This window comes from Macrobrachium nipponense, chromosome 44 (genome assembly GCF_015104395.2).
Source record: "Macrobrachium nipponense isolate FS-2020 chromosome 44, ASM1510439v2, whole genome shotgun sequence".
Taxonomy (NCBI): domain Eukaryota; kingdom Metazoa; phylum Arthropoda; class Malacostraca; order Decapoda; family Palaemonidae; genus Macrobrachium; species Macrobrachium nipponense.
The window spans coordinates 22,627,885-22,642,884 of record NC_087221.1 but is presented as its reverse complement, the minus strand read 5'-3'; the positions used below and the strand labels follow the sequence as shown (position 1 = coordinate 22,642,884).

At 36.2% G+C, this 15,000-nt stretch overlaps 1 protein-coding gene across 3 annotated transcripts in view; it reads right to left on the bottom strand.

Moving 5' to 3' along the window:
- Positions 1-15,000, bottom strand: part of LOC135204088 (connectin-like) — a 622,057-nt gene that overhangs the window by 94,943 nt on the left and 512,114 nt on the right. The window lies entirely within an intron of this gene.

Below are 15,000 nucleotides of genomic sequence, written 5' to 3'. Positions count from 1 at the left end.
TTGAAAAGAAAAATAGATAAATAAGGCATGAATCGTGCGTCAGGCAGGTGAACGAAAAATTATGAAACTCTGCCACGAGTTTTTTTGGCCGACAGTACTGTTCATAGGACATAAAGATGAAGGATGGCTGCCTCCGAGAGAGAGAGAGAGAGAGAGAGAGAGAGAAATTTCTACTTCAGTATACGGAAACTGCAAAAGAAATACACAACTTGAGAAAGAAAAGAGAAGGAAAAAGGGATTTTAGACTTAAAGAGAGAGAGAGAGAGAGAGAGAGAGAGAGAGAGAGAGAGAGAGAGAGAGAGAGAGAGAGAGAGAGAGAGTTTAGAAAACACATGATTTGAATGTCTGCTCATCCTTTCCCAAGAAAGAAAGAGATGATCGTGTTTACTCGTTGTTCTGTTGAACGACAATAAAAACTGTTCATGCCTTTCCTTCCACGTTTAGCCTTCCTTTGCATATTTACCCTGCTTTAACTTTCGTATGCACACTGGGCTATCTGTGTAATGGACTTCATTTGAGTTACAGAAATTAAGGCCTTTGGCAATAGGCGTGTTTATATATATATATATATATATATATATATATATATATATATATATATATATATATATAATGTATACATTTATATATACACATTTATATGCATAAGTGTACATAAATGTGTGTGTTTGTATGTCTGCGTGTGTGTGTGTATATTTGTATGGTGTATGCTGATAAGACTTTTCACTTGCGTTCATACAAACAAATGTGAATTATAAAAACTTATGCAAAAACTTAACATGCAATGAACACAATCCAATGGTTAAACCTGAAATAGAAAAACACAACAACAACAAAAAACACTTCACAGCAGCAAACAAACAAATAAACACAACGAAAAAAAAAAGTGGAGGCATCATCAGAATAATTCAAAAATACTTAAGAAAAGCTTCTTCCTTTTGTTCCCGCCAAATTTCCCCTTCTCTTTTTCACCCCTGATAATTCCCGGGTCGAAAAATTACTATAAAGACTTTTAGAGAGAGAGAGAGAGAGAGATATGAGGTATCAAATTGACCGCATTCATAACCCCGGATGAGAGAGAGAGAAAGAGAGAGAGAGAGGAATAAAAACAAAGAAGATAAGATAATCTTAAAATATAATCGTGCTACGGAAATGAGGAGAGACGGAAGGGTGAGGAGAGGAGGAGGAGGAGGAGGAGGAGGAGGAGGAGGAAGGGAAACTGAGACAATGGCAGAGTCAGCCGTGATGACTATGGCACAGCGATTGACGCCATGCTGATAACGGTAAACACAATAATAATAATAATAATAATAACAATAATAATAATAATAATAATAATAATAATAATAATGTAATTAAAATAATGATTGGTGAATAAAATGATACTGCAGACAAGTAAGACTAACAATAATTACGATACTAATAACGTTGACCACAAAGATGAAGATAACTGGTTGAAGAGTGAACGTTCACTTTACATGTGCTGAAAACATTCAAAATGGCGTTCCCTTCGGTTTGAAGAATGCCATAATCCAATATGGGTTTGATTCCTTTTAATTTACTGTCGTGGGGCTCATTACGCCATGGAAATGGCCGTTAATTACAGATGATTTATGAGAGATGTTAAACTGCCTGTTTTTGATCTGGTTACAATATGATGCTTCGTACGGTTTGCAGAGAGAATCATACCCTGAAAGAGATTGATTGATTAATTTGTTCTTGCTGGCGTCGCAACGACGAGGTTATTGACGCCGCCCTTAGAGGAGAGAGAGAGAGAGAGAGAGAGAGAGAGAGAGAGAGAGAGAGAGAGAGAGAGCATTACCCTTCGGCCTAAAACCACTCAAATGAATTCCACGGCTTTCAAGTTAGGCGAAATGAGCCTTCTTCCGCGAGATGGATTATAACATCTTTTTCAGGGCTCTCTCTCTCTCTCTCTCCTCTCTCTCTCTCTCTCTGCATATATCTCTTTTTCTCTCTCTCTCTCCCTCTCCCCCACCTCATCATTATTATACAAGGAGTAAGAAGAAAAAAAAAAGTCATTTTAAAGATGATGATGGGGGATTCCAGAGTAACCTCACGACCGTTTAATGTCTCGCACAGAACCCAATGCTGAGCCTAGCTCTCTATTCCATTCCTCAATTTTCCCGTCAATTTCCATTTTCTCAGCCTCCAGGGCCCTCACCCTCTCTCTCTCTCTCTCTCTCTCTCTCTCTCTCTCTCTCTCTCTCTCTCTCTCTCTCCTCCCGCTAAGGAAAACATTTGTTATCAACATTCTCAGAATTTTCTTTTCTAGTTATTTCGTTTCGTTAGTTTCCTCTCTCTTAATTTTTCTTATTCGTTACCTTTTCGTTCATTAAATTGGCTTGTCTCAAATTCTCTTGTCCTGTTATGCTCCTTTGCCGTAATTATTATTCACCCTCTCTCTCTCTCTCTCTCTCTCTCTCTCTCTCTCTCTCTCTCTCTCTCCGCTGTTTCATTTTCTCACTTCATTTCATTTCTACTTATATTTCATCTTGTCATTTCTCTTACTTCCCCACGTCATTATCCTTTCTCTTATTCTGTAATTTAATCACTGTTTGCATCTTTGCTTTCTCTTGAATTAGGTCAACAGCCTCTACTCTCATTTCCATATATCTTAATCATTCTGTACTCTTCATTTTTTGTACATTTAAATTATTTTCTACTCTATTGTTTAATCTGCATTTCCTATTCTCAATTTCCCACATTTTAGTCATTATTTGCTCCTATTATTTCTCTCAATCTACTCTCTTCGTCTCTCTTTATTCATCACTACCCATCTCTTCATTTTTTGTCTATTTAAATGATTGTCTTCTCTATTATACATACTTTAATATGCATTTTCTGTTCTCATTTCCTCACATTTTAGTCAGTATTTGCTCCCATAATTTCTCTCACTCTTCGTCTCTTTATTCATCACTACCCATCTCTTCATTTTATGTCAATTTAAATGATTTTCTTCTCTATTATACATACTTTAATATGCATTTCCTGCTCTCATTTCCCCACATTTGAGTCATTATTTGCTCCTATCATTTCTCTCACTCTACGTCTCTCCTTATTCATCACTACCCATCTCTTCATTTTATGTCTATTTAAATGATTTTCTTCTCTATTATATACTTTAATATGCATTTCCTGTTCTCATTTCCCCACATTTTAGTCATTATTTGCTCCTATCATTTCTCTCACTCTTCGTCTCTGTTAATTCCTCACTGTTCATCTCTTCATTTTATGTCTATTTAAATGATTTTCTTCTTTATTATATACTTTAATATGCATTTCCTGCTCTCATTTCCCCACATTTTAGTCAGTATTTGCTCCTTTCATTTCTCTCACTCTACGTCTCTCCTTATTCATCACTACCCATCTCTTTTTCATCATTCTCCCCCCGATACTTCCCGAAGCGGAAGCCTCCGAGTCTCGACGCAGCCGGAAGATCAAGGGACGTTTTAATATTTACAGTTTTCGGGTGCAAATTATTTCCAGTTTTCTCTCTCGCCCCGGATTTCAATATTCAATTCCGAAACTCCTTAACCTTGGAAAGGGTTTTTTTTCTCATCTTTTTCTTTTCTGTTTTCTGCTTTCTATTGTGTCGAATTGAATTGAATATAGAATTTCGGCCAAGGGCCAAGCACTGGGGCCTATAAGGCCATTCAGCACTGAAACAGACAGTAAAAGGTTTGAAAGGTGTAACAGGAGAAAAACCTTGCAGTTGCACTATGAAACAATTGTTATGACAGGGTGGAAAGTACGATGGAAGAGAATATGAAAGGAGTTATAGTAAAAGGAACGAAATGGGTTGCAGCTAGGGACCGAAGGGAGGCTGCAAAGAACCTTAAGTAACGCCTACAGTGCGCCGCATAAGATGCACTGACGGCACTACCCCCCTACGGGGACCTTCTCTTGTGCTGTATGATGTTTTTATCTTTTGGGTTAGGGGAAGAAGAGGAAGTTTGCCTTGGTTTAAATTTCTTGTCATCATCTCTTGTTTAATTTTTAACATTTACTTTAGGACATTTACTGGTTTATTGAAGATACAGCCAAGTCGTCTACTTCTCGAAATCTTTAAGATCAAAAGGTTTATAACTTTCTTTTCAATATTATTAGATAAAAACGCAGCCATCACACAACGTATCTGACTTCGTGAATGGATTTGGTTGGATCATCTTTCCCTAATCAACTTTCTTGATTGGTATTGTTAAGAAGTTCTTAACTTACATTACAATCAAGACTTGAATTCGCATTAATGAAAGGTTGTTAATCTATATTATCATCAAGTTTTCAGTTTCCGATTCCAGTAAGTTCCTGGTTTTCATTTCGGAAACGGCTTCACATTCTGTCCCAAAGGATATATCTCTAATGTTTTAGTTTATAGCAGACTTTTATGTTCAACTCTCTTAGAGTATTCTAAGAAGTGTTAGCGCCTCAGTGGCGTGGTCGGTATGATCTTGACCTGCCACCTCGGTGACCGCGAGTTCGATTCTCGGGCATTCCATTGAAGTGTGAGAGATGTGTATCTCTGCTGATAGAAGTTCAGTCACGACGTGGTTCGGAAGTCGTAAAGCCGTTGGTCCCGTTGCTGAAGAACCACTGGTTCAACGCAACGTAAAAACACCATACAAACAAATCTAAGAAGTGTTGATTTAAATTTACAGATCGAGTTTGAAATGAAATCGTTACTAATTCTAATTTCCGTTAATTATTAACAGCTTCCTAGTCCTCAAGCTTTTCATTGGATTTAAAAAATCGCTCTGCTTTCTTTAATTTAGCCTTCACTCGCCAACAACATCAACACCATTCTAACCACCTGACTCAACCTTCAGACAACCGATTTGAATCGTTCTTTTCGAAAAACACTCTCGGCGAATTTCCACTTTGAATAACTTTTTCGCTTCACATCTTAATAACGATTTAATTCCCGATCCATCTCCTACCAGGGATGAAGAAGGGAGTCGGCGTCTTTCCAAAAATCTTCGGTTTCGATCATCCATCATAATGTATCTTACGCTCCCCCATTCCTTTTCCACTTTGCAGTCGGCCATTAAGAACTTATAAAAGGGGGGGAGGGGGGAGGAGCTGCAGCTGCAAGGGTGGGGAGGGTTGGGGTCGTTATACATCATTCATTATTTTTTCATTCCCGTTCTTTTCAAGGCGCGATATTCACGCAGTCTTCAGAGGACAATGAATAATAATTGATGAATAAAAGTAAGACATTAATTTCATGAGCCTGAAAGAGATATATAAATCATAGGTTAGGGAGGTGAGGAGAGGCAGGTGGGGATGGCGAGGGGGAGCGGGGGGGGGGGTGAGGGCTGTGGAACTGGAAGGTGTCCCTGACGCTTGGGAATTTATTCACTGAAAAATCATTCTATTAAATGAATTAATGAATGAATCTGATTTTAATGGTATTACATTCCCAAGAAAACACCACATACGAGTAATAATAACAATAATAATAATAATGAATAATAATAAATAATAATAATAATAATAATAATAATAATAATAATAATGGAATTCACAATCATGACCCCAAAGAAATTATCATTTTCTCTGCTCCGTCGGAGCCGAGTTTCTTGGAATCCGACTGAGGTCCCAACATTCCACAAATGTTCCCTGTGGCCATTCCTAGATTCCATTCCCTCATTCGCTCTTTCTTGCAACACCCCGCTGATGTCTCCTACTTAGAATTGTTTCAGCCACAAATTCCTCCTAATTATCGCCTTCACCGGGGATTTTGCGGTGCTGTGTGAGGAGTCCCTTTCTTTCGGCTTCCTTAATTGTCCTGTTATACATCCCGCTTTCTTTGTTTTCTTACTAAGCTGTATAAGTTTTCCTTGCATCAGTTTTGCTTTTTTTTTTTTTTTTTTTTTTTTTTTTTTTTTTTTACAAATTTGTTATTTCATAATACCTCGAGTTGTTGAAATTTTCTTAAAGTCCCAACTTCTTATTTTCTTTTTTACTAATCTGCCCAATTGTACTCAACTTTTTTTTTTAATACTATCATTCCTGTTTTTAATCTTTGTTTTCTGATCTGATTTCTTCTCATTCCTCTGAATTCATTTTTTCCGTCTTGTTTCCTCTTGTTCTACCTTTTTCTCAACCTACAGCAGTCTCCTTTTCCCCTTTGAATTTTTCCTGTCACTTTTCCCTTTTATTTCTTCGCCTCCTCTCAATTTTCCCTTCTCTATGATACTTTCTATTCCTACTTCATATTCCTAAACCGTCCTGCTTACACGTACTCTTTTCTCATTTTATTTGCATCTGTTAATTGTCTTGTTTCATCATCGAGATTCCTTCCATTCGTTTGCATCTTCTCCTTCCCTTCATTTCTTCCATTTTTTTCCTCGTCTAATTTTTTTTCCATTAACACTTGTTTCCACTATTCCTGTCATCCCGTTTTCATCACAGTTAACTATTTCGTCACCGTTTTCTATTTGACCCCCGTTTTTCCTTAACAGCATTTTTTTTTCTTTTTACGCCCGCGAGAGAAAGATGGTCCATCCAGCATCCGAAATAAAGCGGCGCCCTCTGCCCAAATGCACCCTCCCACATTTCAAGCAGACCAATGGGGGAGGGAAGGGTGGAGGTCCCCTGGGGGTGGGCATGGGGGAGGGCAACAATGGAAATGAAAAAGAAGAAATGTGATAATCACAATAACGACGACAGTGACGAGGACGACGCGGATATACGATGCAGAGGAGAAGGATGAGAGAGAGAGAGAGAGAGAGAGAGAGAGTGAAAAATAAAATAATCTTGAAAGCAGCATCTCTCACCATCTCTTTTTCGACATCACAGATAAAAGGCAATCATCCATCATGGGCTACTTAGCGATTCATTTTTCAGGGTAAGTTATTTCAGCTTCAATCGAGTTCCCTAAAACCCAAAGGAGGAAAGCAATACCGTAAAAGCAAACTGCTATTTCTGACAGTCCGTACTCCTCCTGGTAAGATTCTTATGAGAAACTCCTGAACGTATATTAATATATTATAGCATTTATGTTCTCGTAATAGAGGCAAAGTTATGACTTTTTTTCGCTATCAATTCGTATATTTTGAATGCAGATGTTTCCTTAGCACTGTCACAATTTTACTTTCTGTATTTGCGTGTCTGTTTGTCTACCACACTCTGTCATTAAGATAATGATTGTCCAACGCTAATTTTCTATCCTTCCAGCAATAACAACTCACCACACCCCCTCCAATAACTACCATCTCTATCTCATACCGAAAGACTAGGTATATGCACTAGTTTGACCTATACTAGCAGCTGTCTCACCGTCTCTTGTACAATAACAGCAACTTTTTCCTGCAGGCATCTCTCTCTCTCTCTCTCTCTCTCTCTCTCTCTCTCTCTCTCTCTCTCTCCTTAAATGCTCTGACAGTCAATTACAAAACTAATGATCGCTTATGGAGTTGAACGCTCCTTGTTGGAGTAGAAAGGAGCCGACGCCGGAGCACGGACGCACCGGCGCCGGCAAAAACACCTCTCGGATGACTCATGTGTTTTAAAGATACTTTTCCTTTCATGTGATTTAAGATGAGAGAAAAAAAAACCAGTTTACTGATTGGCATTCGACGCTTGCTTTTGAAAGTGGAATGAAAAAGTGCATGACGTGGGAGATTTTCTCTGGAAAGTAGAAACACATTATGATGGGGAATATGGAGTTGATTGGGATATAATAATAATAATAATAATAATAATAATAATAATAATAATAATAATAATAATAATAATAATAATACCACCCTGTGGTAGGGGTGTAAGAATAAAACCACCATAGGTACTGCGTGTCGTAAAAGGCGACTAAAAGGACAGCTGCTGCCTTGCAGTCTTACTTTTTTAGTAAAAGGCTAGGCCCACCGCCAATATTGATTGATTTATTAATTCTTACTGGCGTCGCAACGACGAGGTTATTGACGCCGCCCACCGCCAATAATTGTGGAAACTGCTGCCTTGCAGGTGAACTTTTTAGTCAAAGGCGAGACCCACCGCCAATAACTGTGGTTGATGACAGCAAGGGCATGTGGTCGTAAAAACCCTTTTGCCAAATAATAAACCATGCCTGATTTTGTAAGGAAAGGCGCATCAGGCAACCGACTCTTTAGTGTAGGGATAACGGTGGGAAATAATAATAATAATTATAATAAGAATAAGAATATTTCTCATTTGATGTGAAGTGTTCTATTGCTTCTGCGTGTACGTGTATGTGCGTGCATGTTTCTTAAGGCTACGTACCTCATCCTGGAATTTCAAATAATATAATGAATAATAATAATAAAAATTAAATAGAATAATAATAATAATAATAATAATAATAATTAATAACACGTTATCAGTGAAATATTGTTACCAATAACAACCCTAATAATTTTACAAGAATCTTATACGCACCAAAAATAAAATTTCTAACGAGACAGCTCTCTAATAAGTTTATCGCCCTTCATTTTATATCTGGAGACTTGAATTGCATCCAGCGTACGTGAAGAGGTGACGCCCTCCGAAATATATAGGGTATATATATTTCATGAAATACCAGAACCAGTTTCCTCTTTATCTTTGATCTCCCTTGACCTGATAGATATATATATACTATATATATATATATAATAGATATATTATACCCATATATATATATATATAGATAGGTGTCATATATATGTGTAATAGTATATATATATATATTATATATATATATATATATATATATATATAGGTGTTAATATATATGTATATTATATAAATATTTATCTTTATTAATATATATATATATAATATATATATATATATATGATTCAATGATGATCATATAATATACCGTTAAACATTTTTGGAAAACCTAAGATGCAAACAATATTGTATAAGGCCAAAGTATTGGTTTTTCCTTTGTGTTGGTTCCATGCTTGATCTCCTCTTCTTCTCTTCTCGTCTCTCTCTCTTCTCTCATCTCTCCTCTCTTCTATATATATATTATATATATATATATATATATAATATATATGTGTGTGTGTGTGTGTGTGTGTGTGTGTGTGTATAAACACACGCAAATATATATATATATATATATATAAATATATTAGTATATATATATATATATATATATATAATATATATATATATATATATATAAATATATACATAAATATATATATATATACTATATATATATATATATATATATATATATATATATATATAGATATATATAATATATATATATAGATAAAATATATATATATATATATATATATATATATATATAGTATATATATATATATATCATACATACATACATGTTTATAGAGAAATCTTGTCCTTGAAAATACGGATATTTTCATCTTATTTTCTCAAAAATTCTTAATTAACGATTATTCATACCACTGTCACCACTCAATAAAATGACTGGCACAACCACCACTACTTTTCAAAGGGCGCCTTCACGACCAACCCCACCGCGGACACCGTTGATATAATGAGAGTATTTAAAATGAGTGGACCTTATCCGCGAAAATGAGGATGTCTCAGACGTCGAGCCCAACTTGGCGAGAAGTCTGAGTGACCCATTATATTCCGACGCTTCTCATCATATGATTTTTTTTATGCAGAATAATACAGATTTTTTTCCTTTTTATTTTTAGATGATTTTGGAGGTCGGACTTCAAAGTATTTTTTTTTATTATCATACATTGTGACATTGGGACTACATTATCATTAGCGACTGAAATCCAAGGTTACACTTTTCAGTAATTTTTAACTATGACTAAAATTCGTTTATTTTTCTGTTTGTTTGTTGCTGGAATTATTAAATGAATGTGAAAGTATATGAATTATAAAACCATTTTACACACGCATATAGACACACACACACAGACACACACACACACACATATATATATATATTATATATATATATATATATATATATATATATATATATATATATATTATATATATATATATTATATACACACATGTGTGTGCGCGTAAGGGGCTAGTGACTTCTGTGCACCTCACGTGGTGCACTGTAGGCATTACTAAAGGTTCTCTGAAGCGTCCCTTTGGCCGTTAGCTCCAACCCCTTTCATTCCTTTCATTCCTCCTAAAAATGTTATCATAGTACAACTGCTTTGAGGTTTTCCCACTGTTATACATTTCACAACCATTTTACTTTCAATTTCTTTCCAGTGCTCAATGACCTCGTAGATCCCAGTGCTTGGTCTTTTTCCTAAACTCTATATTTCGATATCAACTAACGGGATGAAACTTTCAGTTATTCCCAAGGCCAACTAGGCCTCTACATTTCCCGAAATCTTCTATTCTCTCCTTCTTCTATTATTCTTACTCCTATCATTTCAATTTTCAAAGATGTTTACTAGTGTGGCTCTCCTATATCATGTATTTTTGGTATCTAAAGCAAAGATCGGTTTGCTCCAAGACCTTCTCGTTTAACAATATGGAAGTATGTGTTGATTTTGCCGATTTTCAATAATCATATCATTAAAAACTAATATTATTCTAGCAAAAAGTTGCCCATCTTAAAATGACCGATCTTTGGTGTGGGAAAGTTGATTTTATTTAAAGCTTTCAAGTTTTTTTCTGTAAAAAAACGACTTTTTGAACAACATCTGTTTTTAAATGGTCTGATTTTTAAATTGAAAGCTTCGTTACTATTTGCATTCACGTAATATTCAACGTCATTCTGAAAAAAAATTTATTATTTAGTAACAAATCCACAGTTATGTATGGGTACAAATTTGCTTAAAAATGAGTTGTATACGGAATTGTCAGGAATCATTTCGATTTCCCTTTTCAGTTGAAAAGATTCCTGAGAGCTGTCTGTAATGATTTATTTTCAAATATATTGTTACCCATCCATAACGATGGATTTGTTTCTGAAACTCTATCATTGTATGAATGAAACACAGCATTCGAAATTAGCTATGTTGCAGTTTTCCATAATGTCATAACACGAAAATACGCTATTTATACAACTATACACACACACACACGCATGTATATGTATATGTGTGTGTAAGTGTGAGAGAGCGCTCTCAAGTCCTTACGTCTGAGCGCGTTATGCATACGTAAGATCCCATGTTTGCAAGCAGTGCCATCTCCCCGGAGAAGAAAAATAAAAGTTTTTTCAGTAAAATTGGCCGAAAGAAGCTCGGCAAATGTCCCGCCGGATAATCCAGTCATCTCCTTTCAAGAAATATTGGAAGGGCCGGAAAGGACCATATCCCTCCCTTCCCCCCTCCCCCGCCCCCCCCCTTCCTATCGAGCGACCTTATCCCACCCTATCCTTATCCTTATCCAGAAAGCTGTTGCATTATCCACCACACACAAGGAGGATTGGGGTCCACCGAATCCCCTGCCCTCTCACTCCTACCCCCGGCTCTTTCTACTCCTTTTTTATGGGGGGAGGGGGATGTGTAGGGGGTGTCCTGTGGATTATCCTCCCCCACCTCCAGGTTTTCTAAAGGGATAGACACTTCTCTTTCCCTTTTCCTTTTTCCTCCACTGCCGACCCTAAGCCCACATCCTTCCCCCTTCCCCCTTCCATCCACCCTCTCCCAGGAGCCCTGCTGGGGAAGGATCTGCTCTAAAAGAAGGCTGTGGGGGCGATTTTCCTTTTCCTTCTCTTAGCTTTTTTAAAGGATGACCTCGTTCTCTACCTTGTTATAACTATATAACTATATATACTATATATATATATATATATATACACACATAAATATATATATATATATATACAGTATATATATATATATATATATATATATATATATAATATATATATATATATATATATAATATATATAATACATATATGTACATACGCACACACACACACACACACACACACATATATATATATATATATATATATATATATATATATATATACGTATGTACACACACACCCATATATATATATATAATATATATATATATATATATATATATATATATATATATACATATATATAATATCATAAAATCCACGTAAGAAGACGAGTGAAAACCGCGTTAAACTACGAGAGTACTTGTTCCAAGTCCTGGTTTTCACTCGGCTTCTTACTTGGATTTTATGATATATACATACATACATACATACATACATATATATATATATATATATATATATATATATATATATATATATCGTCACAAACTTGTAACACTATTGTATTAACAAATACACAGGCAGAGGTTAAGATACAATACATTCATGCCCGCACATAGAACATATCTTATTGGCTCTAGTTTGTGCTGAAGCGCTGAGGGTTGGTCATGTAGGGAGAATAGGGAGGAAATCGTTCTTTTCTTTAAGTATGAAGCAAGAGACAGAAATTTTGACAGTGCGACTTTGAAAGCTGGTTATTGCGTGACGCTACATTACATGTAAGCACTATTAACTGATAGGTTCGTTCGTTCGTATGGTGGTTTTACGTTGCATGGAACCAGTAGTTATTCAGCAACGGGACCAACAGCTTTACGTGACTTCCGAAACACGTCGAGAGTGAACTTCTATCACCAGAAATACACATCTCTCACTCCTCAATGGAATGACAGAGAATCGAACCCACGACCACCGAGGTGGGACGCTAATACCATACCAACCACGCCGCTGAGGCGCTTTATTAACTGATAAAGCGAGAGCAATAAAATGTCAATCTCATGAGAATTCGGGTTTTGCAAAAATGACAACAACCACAAGTGAAAATTCTGTGATAAAATGTCAACAATCCTAAGATTACTCAGTTCTACAGTAAGATTACTTTGTTTAAGGATTAAAACCTATAAGAATACATTTTTTTAAACATTAATAAAAGCAAGTGGCTAGTTTTGCTATGAAATTTTGCCTTCTAAATAGTAAAAGAAAAAATAAATAAACAAGAGTATGCAAAGAACAATAAAGGTTTGAGAAATTGAAGCATAACTGAAATCTTGAAATTTACTCTGGAATCAGACATACATAAGCGCACGAACGCCATAAATCACAAAAACAAAATATAACAAGTAAAAGAATTACAAATAGAGAAGTTAGAGGATTAACACCAATGACTTTCTACAAAGGTAAATTATGAACAAGTTGGACAGCATGCAACATAAAACTTGACCAAACTCAAAATGAGAGAGAGAGAGAGAGAGAGAGAGAGAGAGAGAGAAGGGTCTACCTCTCCTTTCAGAAAAATGATATCATCGAAAAAGTCAAAACACTAAATCAGTCGCCGGTGACGGTGAAGAGTGATTTTACCACTGACAAAGGAAGGGGTTTAAGACCTCTCTCTCTCTCTCTCTCTCTCTCTCTCTCTCAGAAGTTACAAAAGAAATTGGTATATGGCATTGCGTTTTTTTCTCACTCCATCTTTCTTCCTTCAGTCTTGTCTCCAACTCCTCCACCTTACACACAAATATTTCCCGTGGAATTTTTCAGCAGATGGTGTTTCTTCTCGGGTCAGATAGTGGAGTGCGACTATGGCAGTTACTATCGTTGGTTCACTTAAGGTAGATTCTTGGGTGAGCCCTATACCTACGAGACGTTTGTTTGGCGGGCACTGATTGGCTGGGAGCTGCTTACCTCCTGGTACCAGCCAATCGGCGGCCACCAAACAAACGTCTCTTAAGCATACAGCTCATCCAAGAATCTACCTTACGTGAACCAGCTATAGTATCTCGTTTTTTTTTTTTTTTTTTTTGAATTCCAGAGCCACCCTATACTAGCAGGGAACGTGCTAAATTCTATGGTCAAATACAGCCTTGCTTCACCAACGAAAATTAAAATAAATAATCTATATTTTATCAGAAATAATTTATATGTACTATTTAACATGCTCATTATTCATTTAAAAAATTTTCATACAAATAAATAAATCATAAATATCCTATCCAAAAATTCCTGTATCTTTAACTCAACGCAAAACACCTTTTTCAGACCTTTTTAGGCTCTTCCATAGACTTTTCCCATCCCCCAACAAGAACAACAACAGCAAAGTAGTTTGCAGGCTTATTCCCCGAGTCAGCAATACAATATTTATATATACCTTTCCCTTTTTCATCCATTACTCTCTCTCTCTCTCTCTCTCTCTCTCTCTCTCTCTCTCTCTCTCTCTCTCCCCTATTGCAGGGAAACGGTATGATGAAGGAAAAAAATATTTATATCTTGGCATATACCTTTTCTCATTCTCGTCCTCCCACCTTCGTTCTCTGTCTATCTATCTGTCTGTCTGTCTGTTTTACAAAGGACTCGCGCCATCGCCCTCCCGAGAGCCACCTTCCAGTAATACACAATCTTCTCAAAAGATCGGGCGCAACGAGGCAGAAATGAAATCAAAGGGGGCGCGCGATGGAAAAATAAACCCTTTTGTCCCCTGGCGCAACATCTAAAATTCATTCCCCCGTCACCAATATCGCAATAAATCTCCGCCCGTGTATGATTTACACAGATAAACTGCCCCGCATGCTCTGGGTGATCACAGTACGGCATACCGTTATGAGCTCATGTCCTGGGTCCATTTGCCGGACTGTTAGAGAAATGGTTTTTAATTATGCATTATGAAATATATTTGTTATTGCACACACACAGTTGTATGTAATGATTATGTGTGAAATAATGTACACACACAGACGCACAGTCTTAAATACATTTTATTTTCATTACATGCATTAAGTTTGTGTATGTATATACGAACCTAAACTAAATAGAATAATTGCATTTACATATCTTAGCATTTTGATGCAATATTTTTGCATGCACATGCACAACTAAGGAAATAGACGAACGTGTTGCGTACGTGTGAACGAAATATATTAATCTGTTTAATACATACTACTATTTCGATCTATTATTAAGGTGAAGATGATAGAAAATTGAGCAATTTTTAATCGTGCATACACCCACATACATACATATATTTATTAAGCCACAACTATTATTTAGTAACGAACTCACTATACTTTGGGAATAACGTACAA